Genomic DNA, 17590 nt, shown 5'->3' on the forward strand with positions numbered 1-17590 from the left:
ATGGCAGTCTACGTTTGGTTCAAATGTCACGATATGTCATAGCTGGTGGAAAAACCTGACTGTGAGCCACTTCAGTTAATAAGATTACATGCTGGCTGAATTAATGAACAACTGAGAGCACACAAACAGGGACAATCCCATCTGAAGCGCACTTACATACCCTGAAAACAACTGAAAACTGCTACATTCACACAGCAGCACAAACGGATGTCAGTCCTGTTCAGAGTGCAAAACACGGTTGTGTTCACATGCTGCTTTTGTATGTTGAAGACAATTTGAGAGTCACACCACAGTCCCAAACAATGACTTCGTAAACGAAGCCACTGAGAATTATCCTCATGCACTCCGTGTAACCCTTCCCCATGTTCTATCTCAAGTTATCGTTGTGACAGCATGTCCAGGGATACTGTGTTCCACAGAGGCCGCAATCTTTCACTTGGTCATCCATAAAACAGAAGCTGGCGAGCTCGGCTTAGTCGATCAATGACAGCGCAGGTGACACGGCCTCTGAAGTTCCTGAACGTGCTGACATTTGGAGAGGAAATGGTAGCAATCTCCTGAACACTGCAGAGTCGACCTATCCATCAATACTGTCCTTAACCTTCAGTTTGCACTCTCCTTTTGATCTGTTACATGCCTGGCTTTCTGCTCTTTAAAAACAACACAAAACCAAAATTGACCCCCATTTACTTTTTTTAAAGGAATAGTTCACCCCAAAATTATTATTCTCTCATTATTTAGGTATTAAGTCAATGGGGTCCAACGCTTTCAAGCTCCAAAAAGGACATAGAAACCACTTTTAACGATCCAGTCAATTCCCGATATACAGGTGCATCTCAATAAATTAGAATGTCGTGGAAAAGTTCATTTATTTCAGTAATTCAACTCAAATTGTGAAACTCGTGTATTAAATAAATTCAATGCACACAGACTGAAGTCTTTGGTTCTTTTAATTGTGATGATTTTGGCTCACATTTAAAAAAAACCCACCAATTCCTGATCACATTATAAAAAAAAATAAAATAAAATAAAAAATAATAATAATAATTAATCTGCTAGGGGGCCTGGGTAGCTCAGTGGTAAAATACGCTGGCTACCACACCTGGAGTTCACTAGTTCGCTAGTTCGAATCCCGGGGCGTGCTGAGTGACTCCAGCCAGGTCTCCTAAGCAACCAAATTGGCCCGGTTGCTAGGGAGGGTAGAGTCACATGGGGTTACCTCCTCGTGGTCGCTATAATGTGGTTTGTTCTCGGTGGGGCGCATGGTTGCCGTGGTTGCCGCGGTGGATGGCGTGAAGCCTCCATACGTGCTATGTCTCCGTGGCAATGCACTCAACAAGCCACGTGATAAGATGCGCGGGTTGACTGTCTCAGACGCGGAGGCAACTGGGATTCGTCCTCCGCCACCCGGACTGAGGCGAATCACTATGCGACCACGAGGACTTAGAGCGCATTGGGAATTGGGCATTCCAAATTGGGAAGAAAAAGGGGAAAAATCCCAAAAAAAAATAAATAAATACAAAAAAAAATTAATCTGCTAAAGTAGAAATGATAAATTGTTTAAAAGTTATGATTTCTAAACTTGTGCTGTCATTTCCACCCCACCAAACAATTTTGCCAGTGAAGAGCATGCTTGAGATGAAATATGAGTTATTAAATTTAAGGTTGAAAATATAGTTAAAAATTCAAGGTAAACACTTGTAAGTAGGGATGGGACGATATATCGAATTTTAATATATCGCGAACCAAAAAAATGCCAAACCATTTCGTGGCATAACTCGATATTTTTAAATTTGCTCATTTGTTTTCTGTCCATGTGATCACCAATTAAATGAAAAGTGCTTGAATTTAGCTTTTAAAATGTAAGTACTGGAATACCTGGAAAATTGCCTTGTTTTGATGAAAGTGCTTGAGATTAAAATGGACAGTTTCCTCCGTGTAATGTGTGTCCATCAAAGATGAGGCGCAGTCCACTTTCATTAAATAACGTGTCTTAATATCCTTTCTGTTCTTTACAGTCAAATAAAAAAGTAAAAATAAATATTATTTTTAATCTCACACAGCATGGATGCACTAAAGAAACAGAGATTAAGCAGAATACTTTTACTGGGCATCATTTCCAGTCAAGCTGTAATTTTGCCAAATTATATACCACATAATTCTATTAAACATGATACTGAATTTGAGAAGTGCTGGAAATGACACTGTGGGGGAAATTTTCATGACTTTTAGAAGAAGAAACAAAATGACATGAATCTCCTAATGCATGTGCATACACTGTTGGACACTGTTTGCAGACGAATAGAAAAAATAGAGAATGAAAATTGTTTTAAAGAAACTTTCCTTTTAGAAGTCCACAGTGCTAAAAGTGCTTAAAGTTAAAGGAATACACATACATTCTTATTTCTTTTGATTTTGTGGTGAAATATGACCCAGACATGTTCTTGAGAGGTTACATGAGATTACACATACATAACACATGCAATGTAAAATACGATCATTGTGTCTTTTTATATTTTCAACGGTCAGTTTAAAATTCCACATACTCGTCCCCCGAATCAAACAAACATGTTACCCCCTGTGTCACCATCTGCAAATAAATGCAGTATTCCTCTGTAAAGTGCTTGGCACTTGGATGCTTGCCTGGAATTTTCTGTAGCTCCTATCCCCTCAGATGGTGTTTATGCTAAAGCACAGTCCCTAATGGGACTTAAACAGTATGGGCCCCGCAAGTAGCTCGTTCACATGCATTAGGCTCAATGGCCTGCGTGAGATGACATGTTCTGACCCCTGCTGTGTGGAAGTTCCCGGGGGTCTGCCACCACAACACACACATAACCCCGACCATGCTAGATATCTTAATCACGGTGTGGGAGGGGGGTGTGGAAAGTTGAGGTGTCAAAAACAAAGCAGTTTTTACGAATGCAAATAAATTAGATGTGTGAAAATTAATGAGTATGCAACACCAAAAGAATTATGCACGCTCTCTGCGGCTTTAAAGATAGAAGGCCGAGCAATCCTATGATTAATCAGCAAACATTTTCACACTTTATGCCAGCAGGGAACTTGATTTTGACATTTCGTACATAACAAGAGCAACAAGCCGCACAATCATATGACATCTCCCAAGGCAGGGAAGAAATTTACCATGAAAATTACTTAAATTATTTTTTAATGGTTCATGACATACCTTTATTATTATTATTTAATGATGTTCCTTGAGGTTCAAATATAATATTGGTAAAGTTTTTTTGCCAAAAAATAAAAATAATAATAATAATAATAATAATAATAATAATAAAGTCAAATATTTGTAAAACATGATCATTTTGCACCCTCATTCTGACCCTCTTTCAGAAACGCTCGTTCTTGGTGCTGCTTCTCCTTTAAGACTTGATAGGACACGCCCACTTTTATGATTGGCTCTCTGCTCTTGACTGTCCTGCTGTCCTTGCTATCTTGCTCACCCCTGCTGGGTGGGGCTACTGAAGTGATAAGGCAAATTAGGCTTTGATGTGTTGTTGTGGAGGCGGTCAGATGCAAATGTCTACCAGAGTGTGACATCACAATGTGGAGGAAGTAGAGAATGAGTTGTTTTGGCAGCTTGGTTTCATCAAATGCTCCTTTTGCAGTAAGGAGAAAGTTTTGAGTTCTGAAACTTACAGCATGTTTTTATAGTACAATGACCTCATATATCAAAAGATCAAGGAAAATTTTATTCATGTCATGATCCCTTTAAATGAGTCAACCGTGTCTGATGAGAGTTTATACACAACAACAATTAGAACTGTGCAGGACTCGAAAGATTTCTGCCACTTGAACGATTTCTGCAGTTATAACACAATTTTCTCAATGTTATATAAGGGATGTTCAATTAATTAAAGAAATAGTTCACCAAAAAAATGAAAAATATGTCATTATTTACCCAAATAATAAATTCTGAATAGAAATATATTTGAAATCTGGATGAGAATGATACATTTCGGTGGACGGGAAGTTTATTAGTGAAACATTTTGGCCTGTTATCGTTTAACTTCAACACACTTATAGTGCATGGAAGTATGGACTATTTATGATCTTTTTTATGGTGCCTTTTTCATTATTGGAACTTGACAGACCTTGTCTCGTGACTTAAGAGTGCAAGAGCATTATTGCAGATAGTTTTAATTGGGCATTCTGATTGAGACTTCATGTTGAACAATGTGTTTCAATGAATCAATTCAAAACTCTGATTCAACTGATTCACCCAAAAATGTTCAAGAAAATTTCTGGTGGCATGAATTAAATATTTTAGTAAAAATATATGTATTTTTTTTACTACATACCAATACATTTATTACTGCTGTATGTATTGTTATACTGGAGAAAATACACTCACTGAGCACTTAATGGAACACCTGTACACCTATTAATTCATGTGATTATCTAATCGGTTAATCATGTGGTAGCAGTGCGATGCATACCATCATGCAGATACAGGTCAGGATCTTCAGTTAATGTTCACATCAACCATCAGAATGGGGAAAAAAATTTATTTTGACCGTGGCATGACTGTTGGAGCCAGACGGGCTGGTTTGAGTATTTCTGTAACTGCTGATCTCCTGGAATTTACACGCACGACAGTCTCTAGTGTTTAATCAGAATTGTGCCAAAAAACATCCAGTGAACGGCAGTTCTGTAGACAGAAATGCCTGGTTGATAAGGGAGGTCAACGGAGAATGGTCAGACTGGTTCAAGCTGACAAAGGCTATGGTAACTCAAATAACCACTCTGTACAATTGTAGTGAGAAGAATAGCATCTCAGAATGCACAACATGTCGAACCTTGAGGTGGATGGGCTACAACAGCAGAAGACCACATTGGGCACTTTATTAGGACCATAGTGTTCCTAATAAAGTGCTCAGTGAGTGTAAATGAAAATGTCATTTAAGGTCTTGATAGACAACTGTTATATGAAATTAAACAGTTGAAAAATATTGTTCAAACATTCCTACTTTTGTATTACACAAGAAAAAAATAACAACATATGGCATTAGAGCGACATGAGGGTGAGTAAATAATGACAGAATTTTCATTTTTGAGTGAACTATTCATTTAACAGTGGCAAATTACTTGGAGGAAAGAAATTTGGATTGTATCAAAACCTCTCTATTTTCCTTTGACCAATTAACAAGTCCAATCACGAAATATGGCAATAATTAGGCTGTTGCTGAAAAAAAGAAATCTTCCTGAGAAAAGATTGGCCTCATAGAGTGCACATTCTGATCAAAGATTAAGACAAAATATTGACCTCGCATGGGCGGCGCTTAATCTTCAAATGCACACGACACTGACCACAAACAAATAAATCCATCCCGCTCCTCTTGCACTGGGTCAGAGCTGGTCACTGCGTACCAATGATCAAAAAGCTCCACATCCCATTAGCCGGACCTCACAGTGGGGTAACCCAATTAAATCAATTCTATTTAATCAGGGCAGAACGGATAAGCTGAGGAGGTGTGGCTTTCCTTACAGTCTATTCGCGTGTAATCCGACCTCCTAATGACTCAGAGCTGTGCATGGAGAAACAGTTTTTGGAATCTGATGGAATTTCACTGATGACAATTGGGGGAAGCTATGGGGAAGTGTTACAAATTCATCAACCACTTACATCAAAAATTATCAAAGGTTAAGTGAATGGTCAAATATGATTTGAGATAACTGAACTTAGATGTCAATTTAAAATAACAGTAGGGCTGGTTGATATATACTGCAGAATATTTATGAGATATTTACAATGATTTTGCTGGCAATATAAAATTAAGCAACACTGTGAATTTTGCAATAAATGTTTTGTGCTTATTTCCGAAAGGCCCTGTAATTAGACCAGTTTCGAAATCCTTACTCGTCTTGGAACTTGCAAGTATGTAAGCGTGTAGACAGATCGTTTTAAAACCATCTTTGATTTAAACTTGAGTAGCAAAAACAGTGTTGGAGTTCAATTCATTTCCGTTAACTATGTTTCAATGAATCAATTCAAAACTCTTGATTCAACTGATTTTTTTAAGCAATCCAACACCTATCACAAATGTGAAAATCTAACTGCCCCCTTAAACTTAATAGCTGGTTGTGCTACCTTTAGCAGCAACAACTGCAACCAAACGCTTCCGATAACTGGAGATCGGTCTTTCACAACGCTGTGGTGGAATTTTGTCCCACTCTTCTTTGTAGAACTGCTTTAGTTCAGCCACACTGAAGGGTTTGAGCATGAACTGCCCATTTAAGGTCCTGCCACAGCATCACAAACGTGTTCAAGTCAGGACTTTGACTAGGCCACTCCAAAACTTCAATTTAGCTTCTTTTGAGCCATTCAGAGGTGGACTTACTCCTATGCTTTGGATCTTTGTCTTGCTGCCTAATCCAGCTGCGCTTGAGCTTCAACTCACAAACTGATGACTGGACGTTCTCCTTTAGGATTTTCTGGTAGAGAGCAGAATTCATGTTTCCCTCAATTATTGCAAGTCGCCCTGGCCCTAAAGCAGCAAAGCATCCCCACACCATCGCACTACCACCACCATGCTTGACTGTAGGTATGATGTTCTTTTTGTGGAATTCTGTGTTTGATTTATGCCAGATGTAACGGGACCCCGGTCTTCCAAACAGTTCCACTTTCGACTCATCAGCTCACAGAACATTCTCCCAAAAGGTTTGAGGATCAAAGTGTGTTTTGGCAAAATTCAGACGAGCCTTAATGTTCTTCTGGGTTAGCAGTGGTTTTCGCCTCACCACTCTTCCATGAATGGCATTTTTGGCCAGTGTCTTTCTGATAGTGGAGTCATGAACTGTGATCTTAATTGATGCAAGAGAAGCCTGCAGTTCCTTGGATGTTGTCCTTGGCTTTTTTGTGACTTCCTGGATGAGTCATCGCTGTGCTCTTGGATGAATTTTGGAAGGTCGGTCACTTCTGGGAAGGTTCACTACTGTGCCAAGTTTTCTCCATTTGGAGACAATGGCTGTCACTGTGGTTCTTTGGAGTCCCAGAGCCTTTGAAATAGCTTTGTAACCCTTCCCAGACTGATGTATTTCAATCATCTTTTCCTCATAATTTCTGGAATTTCTTTCGACCTTGGCAATGTAAAACTGGGTGAGACCTTTTAGCCAACTTCATGCTGCTGAAAAAGTTCCATTTAGGTGTTGATTTGATTCAACAGGACTGGTAGTAATCAGGCCTGGGTGTGTCTAGTCCAGCTGAACCCCATTATGAATGCAGTTTCATAGATTTGGGGATTTAGTAAATAAGGGGCAAATACTTCTTCAAACAGGCCCAGCTGGTATGGGATAACTTTGTTTCAATAAATAACATTAACATTTAAAAACTGTATTTTGTGTTTACTCAGACTGCATTTGTTTTATGTTGGATTTTGTTTGAAACAATTTAGTATGAGATATACACAAAAACAGAAGAAATCAGGATGGGGGCAAATAGTTTTTTACAGCACTGTAATATATATATATAAAATTATAATAACATGCATTACAAGCATTAAAAAAGACAAAACAAAAAGTGGCTTTAGAATGCAATCAATTGTTTATTTCCATATTATTAAAAATATAAGCCAATCATTGGCCAACAGTTCACAGCAATCCATTTTGCAATTGAATTCATCAATCAGTCCGAGATACGTCAGACGGATGCATTTGGAGCATCTCACTTTGGTTCTGTCGCAACATAAACATACCGTTTTAGGTAGCTGTGTCAAGTTAAATGAAGTTTGAAACTTAGAAAAACAAATCTTGAGATCCCACCCTTCAGATTTGTGCTCCATCAAGCTGTCTTTGTATGCAAGAACGTGTTCTCATCTTGCGGTAAGCGTGGTTTGTCCTCTGTCTGTTTGAGCTGCGTGTTGTTTATACAGCGAGTTGCGCTTACTGCCCTCTGGAAGGAATATTCCTTACATCAGTCCGGGGATGATTAATTGCTTTAATTTTTTTAACTCATTATATTTTATATAATAAATCGCACTGAATTAATGTGTTAAATCGACAGCCCTAATTAAAATATTGGAGTAAAAATATGGGTGATGAATCAAAACCTGTCAAGAAATTGTCCTGGTCATATTTTACCCAAATCAATAAAAACAAAATAATAATAATAATTATGTTTTCCATAAAGAACTTTACAATTTAAAATAATTCATCCTTTTTCATGTTGCAGTAATGAGAATATCATAGTGACCATCTTATTTCTCATTGCTGTAATTCGAATCGGGAGGTAAAATGTACGCAACTATCATGACAATAATTTCACATTGTAAAAAAAATCGAAATGGCCCTAAAACAAGCTTAATTTTCTAGATATAAAACATAATTTCCTGTTTGTTTCTTTTGAGCTTGGAGTAAAATAGGACCAAGACTAGATTTATACTGTGTTTTAGTTCTGGCATTAAACGTTATGACTGTTTGGTTGAAATAATGGTTCCTCTAATTGAAAAAAAAAAATATATATATATATTTTTAACCATTTCAGAGCAAAAACAAAAATCAATCTAATACATATCATCAAAACACTGAAAACATAACATAATAACATAATTTTAGCTATATCGCCAGTCCTATCTAAAAGTATATAGTATTGAAATCTCCAGTATAATTGATTAAAAAAAAAGGGACGTCAAAAAAAAAAAAAAAAAAAAACAGAAATAAAAGCAAAAATATATTTGGCCCAGTAGGGATTCTTGGGTAATCATTCCGAGTCGGAGTTATGCATCTGACGTAATTATTCTGTAATTGTTCAGCGTGGTGGGTTTTAAGGGGACCCCCCCCAAAAGCTCGGCCACAATTCGAACACAGATTTGGCCTGCGTATCCAACGAAATTTCTGCTTTTTAAAATATGCAAAAGCTCATATAAATTACAAGTACATTTTTCTTGTTCAGAAATGCTCATATTCCAGTATAAGACAAAGAAAACAGCCAAACGGTCAGGACAACCTCAGTTAATACAATGGGGAACACAATATACCACAGCTGTACACAGTCTGCAGTAAATGAGCAAACTGATGCATCTTTTTTGACAGGCACGCGGGTGTAAAGATATAAAACAGTATCTTTTGAGATATTGCGGTACCTTGGGTCTGCGCTGGATGATGATGCTCATCACACACTAATGAGATCTTTGGAGTATACTCAGGTACGCCTGCAAAGACAAAGAGAACAGCATCAGTAAACAGAAAGAGAGAGAGTGTGAGATTGAAGACTACTGAAATTTGTGTTGTTTTCTAAGGCAAGCATCACTACATATACTATTGCTTATACTTGGGGTTAGGGATTTGAACAAACCTCTAATCTCTAGTATTAAAATAAAATGCATAACTGATCCTGCAGAGTTTGCACTACGTACATAAATGATACCTCAAATTGTGCGGGATGATTTCAATTCCTTTTTATTAATGTAGCGATTTTCACAATACAAATTGCTTCAAAGCAGCTTTACAAAGAATATTGCCTTAAAACCTCAAGTGAGCAAGTCACAATCAACTAGCAAGGCAAAACTCCTTAAGAAGTTTACAGTAAATAGGATGAGCAAATCTTGTGAGGGATTTTTACCTTTGATACCGTTTTTAGGGCCCTATGAAATCCATTATTTATTTTTTTCAAATTATATTTTATTTTTTTTTTATTTATTTTTTTATTTCCGTGTTTTATGGTTTATTATAAAAATAAATAAATAAATAAAAATTTAAAATAAAAAATAAAATAAAAAAGTTTAATTTTCATAGAAATTTAATTTGAATTTTTACCAAATAACATGCTTCTATACAGATCCTCACAGCACAATCCAAAACACAATATTGGAGTTTTTTTTTTTTTAGGTTATTTATTTGTCAAATACAGTGCAGAGCATCACAGTTTTAATGAAAGCAACTTTTATTCATTACAACAGCATTCTTGCTTGAGATATATTGCTTAAATATAATGTAGTTATTATTATTATTTATTACTATACTGAATATTACATTCTACTAAACAATAGTAGTATATTTATGTTGTAATTTCTTCAATTTCATGCATCTTGTTTACTGAGCTTTTATTTTGGCGGAAAGCCGAATGAACCCATTTGAGTTTGTATGTTTTTGAAAACAGCTTCACACCTCCAGATAAGCAGTTTGCCATATTGTATAAATGGTGCTTATCAAACCACAAAAGGCTGTGATTTAATTATATAAATATATAGTCTGCATGTGCTGCACACTTCAAGCTTGATGTGCACTCTGCTGTCTGTAATCTTTTAAAAACAGAGTGCATGTGATGCTTATGTTTATTAGGTGTTATTAGTGTATGAACAGCGGCTTCACACATTCCCTTTAAAAGCGCACACCACATTCAGATTGTATATTTATTTAATGAAGTCTCAGCCTTTATGGTTTAATCATTACACTAGAACATATCACAAATTTAGTTTGATTAATTGATAGGGATGTGACGATATATCGAACTTCGATACATCACAAACCAAAAAAATGACGAACCATATCATGGCATAACTCGATATTTTGAAATTTGCAACATTGGTTTCTGTCCATGTGATCATGAATGAAATGACCCGTCAAACATCATAATCTTTCTATCTCTTGATTTTACCCCTACTGCACTTTTTTCTACACTGTTTACAGGGTTCACACAAGGTCATTCAAGTGCTTGAATTTAGCTTTTAGAAATTAAAGTCCTGGAATACCTGGAAAATCGCCTTGTTTTGATGAAAAGTGCTTGAGATTAAAACTGACAGTTTACTCCGTGTCATGTGTAAAGATGAGGCGCACTCCACTTTCATTGAATCATGTGTTTTAATATCCTTTCTGTTCTTTACAGTCAGATAAAAAAAGTAAAAAGAAATCTTCATTTTAATCTTACACAGCATGGATGCTCTAAAGAAACCGAGAAATTCTTGTTGATGTTCACTGAACTGGAACACTGTGAGACATTGAACCCTTAAAGTGACAGGAACCTTTTTAGCATTTCTTATACAAATGAATGTTAAATTAATGTTATTACTTGTAAATTGTACACATTACTTGAAACAGTGATAGCTCATATAATTATTATATATACAATTTCATGATATAATATTAATTAATATAATGTAGAATTTTTGTATTGTTACAAAGTTACATTTTGATTATAATAATGATGACAAACAAATTATTAAAATATAAATATACATTTTCACATAATTTTTTTCAGGACAGGTTTTTGTTCAGTTCTATTCCTTGTTCTGCACCTGATCAGCCTGAATGTACCCCACTATTTTTGAAAACTGATTTGTTTGTGATCTTTTCTTATAAATTTCTATGAGCAACTCTTATTATTTAAACTTTGAGCATTTATATTGTGTATCATAGAATTTTATTTTGATGAGAAATTATAATGAGCATTTTGCTCAAACATTTTTTCAGAAAATAAAACATTTTGGTAATATTTAGTAAATTAAGCATTATTATATCGAATCATAAACCTCGTATCATATATCGAACCAAATCGTGAGATAACCATATCGTTCCTTTCCTATTAATCGAGCATTAATACATTAATTTTATCCCAAGTATATCAAATTCCATGACATTCTGTGTCTAATAGTTCATTCTGTTTTTATGACTGGATTCCACAATTCTGTCCGTGTTTTCAACACACTTTTTCACATTTCTATGTAAGTGCCACATCAAACCACAAGACAATGGTTTTGTCATTCTAAAACGTCTTCTGCCAAAATGGAATTGCAAAAATAATCACAGTTTTCAAACAGATTCTAGAAAACTCCCATCTTATGTTGGCTGTACAAACAGACAGTCCCGCCCAAAACTCCTATCATTGGTTGAGCCAATGTTGCTGTGTCAGGCCGGACGGGTTGCTCAAACAAACAGAACTAAGGCTGTCCAATTAAAATTAGAATATTAGCCAAATTTAAGCTAAAAATGCAAATTTTGTATGTGTGACAAGCACTGACGATGACTTGCGGGCCATTCGGACCAATCAAATTCTTGGGCTAAAACAAACACAGTACAATGAAATAAAACAGAACGCGGTGTCTTGAGACATGTTTCAAAGGTTGAATTTCCTTTTTAAATTGCATTTTTTTTTTTTTTTTTTTTTTTTTTTTTTTTTTAAAAAGACTGCAAAAGACACAGAGAAAAAAAAAAAACACAGAGACATGGCATCAAAGACGTCCATCTAATGCATGCTTATAAAGAAAAAGACATAGAAAGTGGTACATAGAAGACGACGTCGATTTAAAAATCAGATATCTTGTAGATTTTCCCCCCTACCTAAAATAATGTCTTTAAAATTTGAATATAATTTTAATTTTGGTAATATTTTAGTGAAAATTTCGAATTTAGTTTCTCAGCCCTGTTGAAAGCCCTAAACAGGACAATGTTTTGATAGAGCCACAGTGTTACACTTTTATGTGAAACCTACAAATTGCAAATTAAAAGGAATAGGGATAGGAGAAAAAAAATGTAATGCTGAAAATACACGCTTCAGCTTTAAATTTGAACTGTATTACAGGAGAAATATGACTTTTAAAAAAGTGCACTAGGAACAAACACCAAACACGCCGTCAGTCCTTTGAAATGGTTTATATTATGTGATGACACAAAAGAAACATGCAACACACTTTGCCTGGCAGTGATAACCAGACCCATTTTAATGGAATACGTCTGTCAAATTCTGCTCTGTCATATAAAATATCTTGCGCTTCTTGGTCCCCATTTGAGAGCCACATGGTGCAATCAAATGACAAAGCTGTCTAGATGAAGCCATGATACAGTAAATCAAGTAAAAAGTCTAGCTAATTTCAGGCTTTTATGCAGTAACAAAAAAACAGAAGCAAAACACTGATAGTGAGTAATAATCCTTTCTTTCTGCGATTATATAAACTTAATAGGATTCCGAATTCAATCACTGTCTAACTTAATGCTTTTAAAGACACAGAGGAGCATCTGATCAGACTGCATTCTGGACAGAATGGTACACTATAGTCTACACTTTTCTATTCGCACAACTCGCATCATTCTTGACCTGTTCGTCTCCAGCATGCACACTTGGTTCCATTTTTTCTATAGTCTAGTTTCTTTTGTGTTTTCTGGTCTCAGATGGCACGCCTACAGATCGTTCACTGACAGTCCGACGCATACTGCACAAAAAGCTTGCAAGAGCTGGCTAAAATCGCCATTTCCAATTTTTCTGGCTGGTTTTGCACAAGTACTGAGAGTAAGGGCACAACAAACTTTTTATCAGTTCATCTGTAAACCAAGTTGTGTTTACAAGGTCCCGGGTTGATACAACGAGCAGAACTCATTTTGAGTTTTGTTTGACACACTTGCTAGCAAGCAAATTAAATGTTGTTTAAAACTGTACATTCCACTTTCTGAATGTGAAATAATCTGTGAAATAACGTAGACGTTTTTATAACTTTTGAAATGACAATTATGATCCAAGTCTGTACAAATTTCCTGCTAATTATCTAGTGTTTTTTGCACAACCGGTTGTAGAGTCTGCCACAATCCACTTCAAATACTCCCACTCCTAAATGGCATGTAAAAACGAAACAAACTGTCTTTGGTCGCTTTCATTTCGATCAGACAGTCTTTTCCTGTCTAACTGGGGGATCTGTGTTTTAAAGTATAGCAATATTCATCACAATATTTATGATGCTCTACGATGAAGTAAAGCAGGAAGCTTGGCACATGTTGCGAAAAGAAGTTCTAAGAAGAAGCCAGTGAGTAAAAGATTGCAAAATACAATAAATCGCCATACACCACACAAAAAATCAGAACCATATCGTATCGCAACCCAGATATCAATATAATAGTGTATCACCACAACCTTGCTGATGCCACACACTACTCAGTGGGTGATTCTTGGCCAGGATAAGCTGCAATCAGGACTAGACTTTATGCAAATCAAAAATCTGGCTACGCCAGTATTTACAGACTGATCAGTGACAAGGAGATGCTGGAAGGAATGGTTTACTTTGGCATGAAATTAGAAATGTACTGCCATTATATCTTACAAGATCGTTTACTTCCCCATTGGTTTCGGCTCACACAATCCTTCTTGCTCAGAGACTTCATTTGCACTTTGTCAGGGAAAAAGACATTTTATCAAGACACAGGGGAATGAAATTAATAAAGAGAATGCATGATAGATTATCTTCAATTATAAATACTGCCAAAACAGGAGTATAAAAAATAGATATTTAAACCTTCCTCTGCTGTGCTGAAATTAAATACATTTATTGGTACCTAGATTGAATCAAATGTGTTAGTGTGTGTTCACACTTCAAAGATTATATCTATAGGGCATTTACTGTACATATAACAGAACTGTGTGCCACTCAGAATGCCTTTTAAATACCAATTCAATAGAGCTGTTCAGCTTGTAGTCCAAAAACCCAGAAAAGAATTCGCCATGGGTTCCCCCTGAATTTTTCCATGGGATTTTATAATGGGGTATTTCAACTTAAAAGTAAAAAAAGGTCTGTAGAAGGGCTGAAACGATTAGTCGACATTATCGACAATGTCGACAATAAAAAATTGTTCGTTGTGAAAATGTGAAAATGTTCGTTGTCGAATAGACGTTTCATGTCATTTAACTTAACATGAGATCACGTTTAACTCTAATGATGGTGCTTGAGAGGAGCACTGCAGTTCGCCCCTGACAGAGGAGAGGAAGAAAACACCGCTCACAGTCCAGATACACTCTAAACTTTCCAAAGAGCTTCAGGTGATGTAGATAGCAAAGTATAAGGGAGTTATAAAAAAAAAATACAAAATAAGTAAATACAGAAGCACTCTCGTTGTGGAACAAGCGGAGCCGGAGCTGCCACTCCACTGAAGCAAAACTTGCGTGTCGAGCATCTTTAAAGGAAACACCCCGGCGATACATCTTTAATACAGTTATATTTAATGCGTTATAGCTTTATTAAAGTTCAAATAATACGGAAGCAGATCATGTAAATAACTACAAACTCTGAAACTGGCATTTCTCTGTGCGGTCAGCGCCTCTTTTATGAGCATGCGTGCTCGAGGGACAAGCGTCCCCGTGCCAGAGTGCATCAGCCGTGTGCAGTTTCAATCTCTCCCCCTTAGATCTGTCCCAATCTAAGGGGGAGAGATTGAAACTGCACCCGGCTGATGCACTCCGGTACGGGGACGCTTGTCCCTTGAGCGCGCATGCTTAATGCAGCTAGATTATAATGTGATGGCTTGTGACTTATTGAATCCTAATATATGTCACTATGCATTTCTTATCGTGAAGAAAATTGGCAATACGCAGCTCTATTAGAGAGGGTAGTCTTCATCCCATTATACACTGCAACAAAATACATTATTGATTTGTTTTTGTTTTGGCTTGTTTTCCAATATAAATATCTAAAACTCATTAAAAACAACGTACACGTACTTTAGCAGTTATACTGCAGAAGAAAAAATTGTTATCCGAGAATGTTGAATATAATATTAAAAATACAAATATTTTAAAATATCTAAAAATCCTTAAAAAAAAAAAAAGATTCATTCACCTGAGTAGCAGCATATAAGCTATTTAGACTTGCTTTTAGAGAACAGATCATGAATATAAGTATATTTGGTTTTTATTGCACTCGCAGAAGTATAATCAAGTGAAAAAATACACTTATATACAAAATACACTGATATTTAAGAGACATTCTCTTAAAGGATGTCTAAATATCTTATATGTTGCTTCTCAAGTAAATGTATCTTGTTATAAGGATTTTTAGACAATTTTAAATGAAAAACAAGACAAAAACACTTGATAACAATAGGATATTTTGCAGTGAATTTTTTACTGAATTAAACATTTAATTCAGGTATTTAAAAATACCTCTAAATGTCATTTAGAGGTATTTTTAAAATATGATTTTGCGGGGGGGGCCAGAGCAGCTCAGCAAGTAAAGACGCTGACTACAACACCTGGAGTCGCAAGTTCGAATCCAGGGCGTGCCGAGTGACTCCAGTCAGGCTTCCTAAGCAACCAACTGGCCCGGTTGCTGGGGTGGGTAGAGTCATGCTGGGTTAACCTCCTCGTGGTCGCTATAATGTGGTTCTCGCTCTCGGTGGGGCGTGAGTTGTGCGTGGATGCCGCGGAGAATAGTGTGAAGCCTCCACACGCGCTAGGTCTCCGCGGTAACACGCTCAACAAGCCACATGATAAGATGCGTGGATTGACGCTCTCAGATGCGGAGGCAACTGAGATTCGTCCTCCAACTCCCGGATTGAGGCGAGTCACTATGCCACCACGAGGACCTAGAGTGCATTGGGAATTGGGCATGCCAAATAAAAAAATAAAAATAAAAAAATAAAATAATTTAATGATTATTCGTTGCAATAATTGCCCTAATAGTCGAATGATCATTCTAATAATCGTTACATTAGTCGATTATCAAAATAATCGTTAGTTGCAGCCCTAGTCTGTAGTAAACATTACTTGACGATGAACATTTTGTTCTACAACATACAGTATGTGGGTGCAATAATGGGTGAAAGTCTTGGGTGAAGTTCCGAGCAACATAGCAGTCATGACAGTGATGAGACATAGATGAAACATATACCAATTAAAGTGAAAATATAGTTTAGCAATACATTTAATTTTTAAAACTATGAATTAATGATAAACATGTTGTCTCACACACACAACTTGGGGGGGGGGGGGGGGGTGTATTTCCAGAAACATTAGATACAATTAATAATGTCTGAAATCGCACCCACAGTAATATGTATTTTATAATAATAAATAAGGTTCTAATAAAAATAAATAAAATTGTATATATACTGTATATATAAAATTAATTTAATAGATTATGGTGGCAGATAATTTCCAAGCTCTAATTTACTCTCATTTACTTTATATTATATAAAATCAATAGATTCGGATTTTAATTTCAATATTTATTTTTATGAAATTTATCTGCAATTCATATTCTATTTTCATACTCTACATATCATGGAATAAATGTGCATTATTAGTCAATATTAATGATTAATTACTCATATTTTGGAAACAAAATTTCTTTGTGTGTGACTGTGTTAATTCGAATTGCAAAACTGTAAATTCCTCTTCCTGTCAACTCAATTCAACATCCTGTGAGGCCTGACTTAATTCAATTCAAATTGACACCTTTTCAAAGCCAATTCTTAAATTCTGGATTTGTCCAACATATAGATTAGCTTACATTTGAGTACTGTATATAGGATACAAGCTTTACCTTATAACTGTTTGGTTAATTACCATTCAGCATGCACACTTCTCCTCCAAAGCGATTTACAGTGTATTAATTGTGACCAGTCCTCCGGGAGCTGTCTTGGGTTAAGTGTTGTCCTCAGGGGCACAGTTATAATTGAGCTGGCTTGTGAAGTTGGTAACTTAGTGACTTGACAGTTCCTTGGTCAATAGGGCTGCAACTAACAACTATTTTGATTAATCGATTAATCTAACGGTTATTAGAACGATTATTTTACTATTCGGCGATTATTGCAACGATTAATCATTAGCTCTTAACTGATTATTCAGCTTGTGCACGTCTTAAAAGGTTGTATT

The 17590-nt window shown here is 36.1% G+C and overlaps 1 protein-coding gene across 1 annotated transcript in view; it reads right to left on the reverse strand.

Moving 5' to 3' along the window:
• Positions 1 to 17590, reverse strand: part of LOC127409587 (kelch-like protein 29) — a 337458-nt gene that overhangs the window by 295176 nt on the left and 24692 nt on the right. Inside the window, exon 2 of the mRNA XM_051644227.1 lies at positions 9105 to 9173. The gene's annotated coding sequence lies outside the window, so the exon portion shown is untranslated. The remainder of the gene's footprint in view (positions 1 to 9104; positions 9174 to 17590) is intronic.

This window comes from Myxocyprinus asiaticus, chromosome 19 (genome assembly GCF_019703515.2).
Source record: "Myxocyprinus asiaticus isolate MX2 ecotype Aquarium Trade chromosome 19, UBuf_Myxa_2, whole genome shotgun sequence".
Taxonomy (NCBI): Eukaryota; Metazoa; Chordata; class Actinopteri; order Cypriniformes; family Catostomidae; genus Myxocyprinus; species Myxocyprinus asiaticus.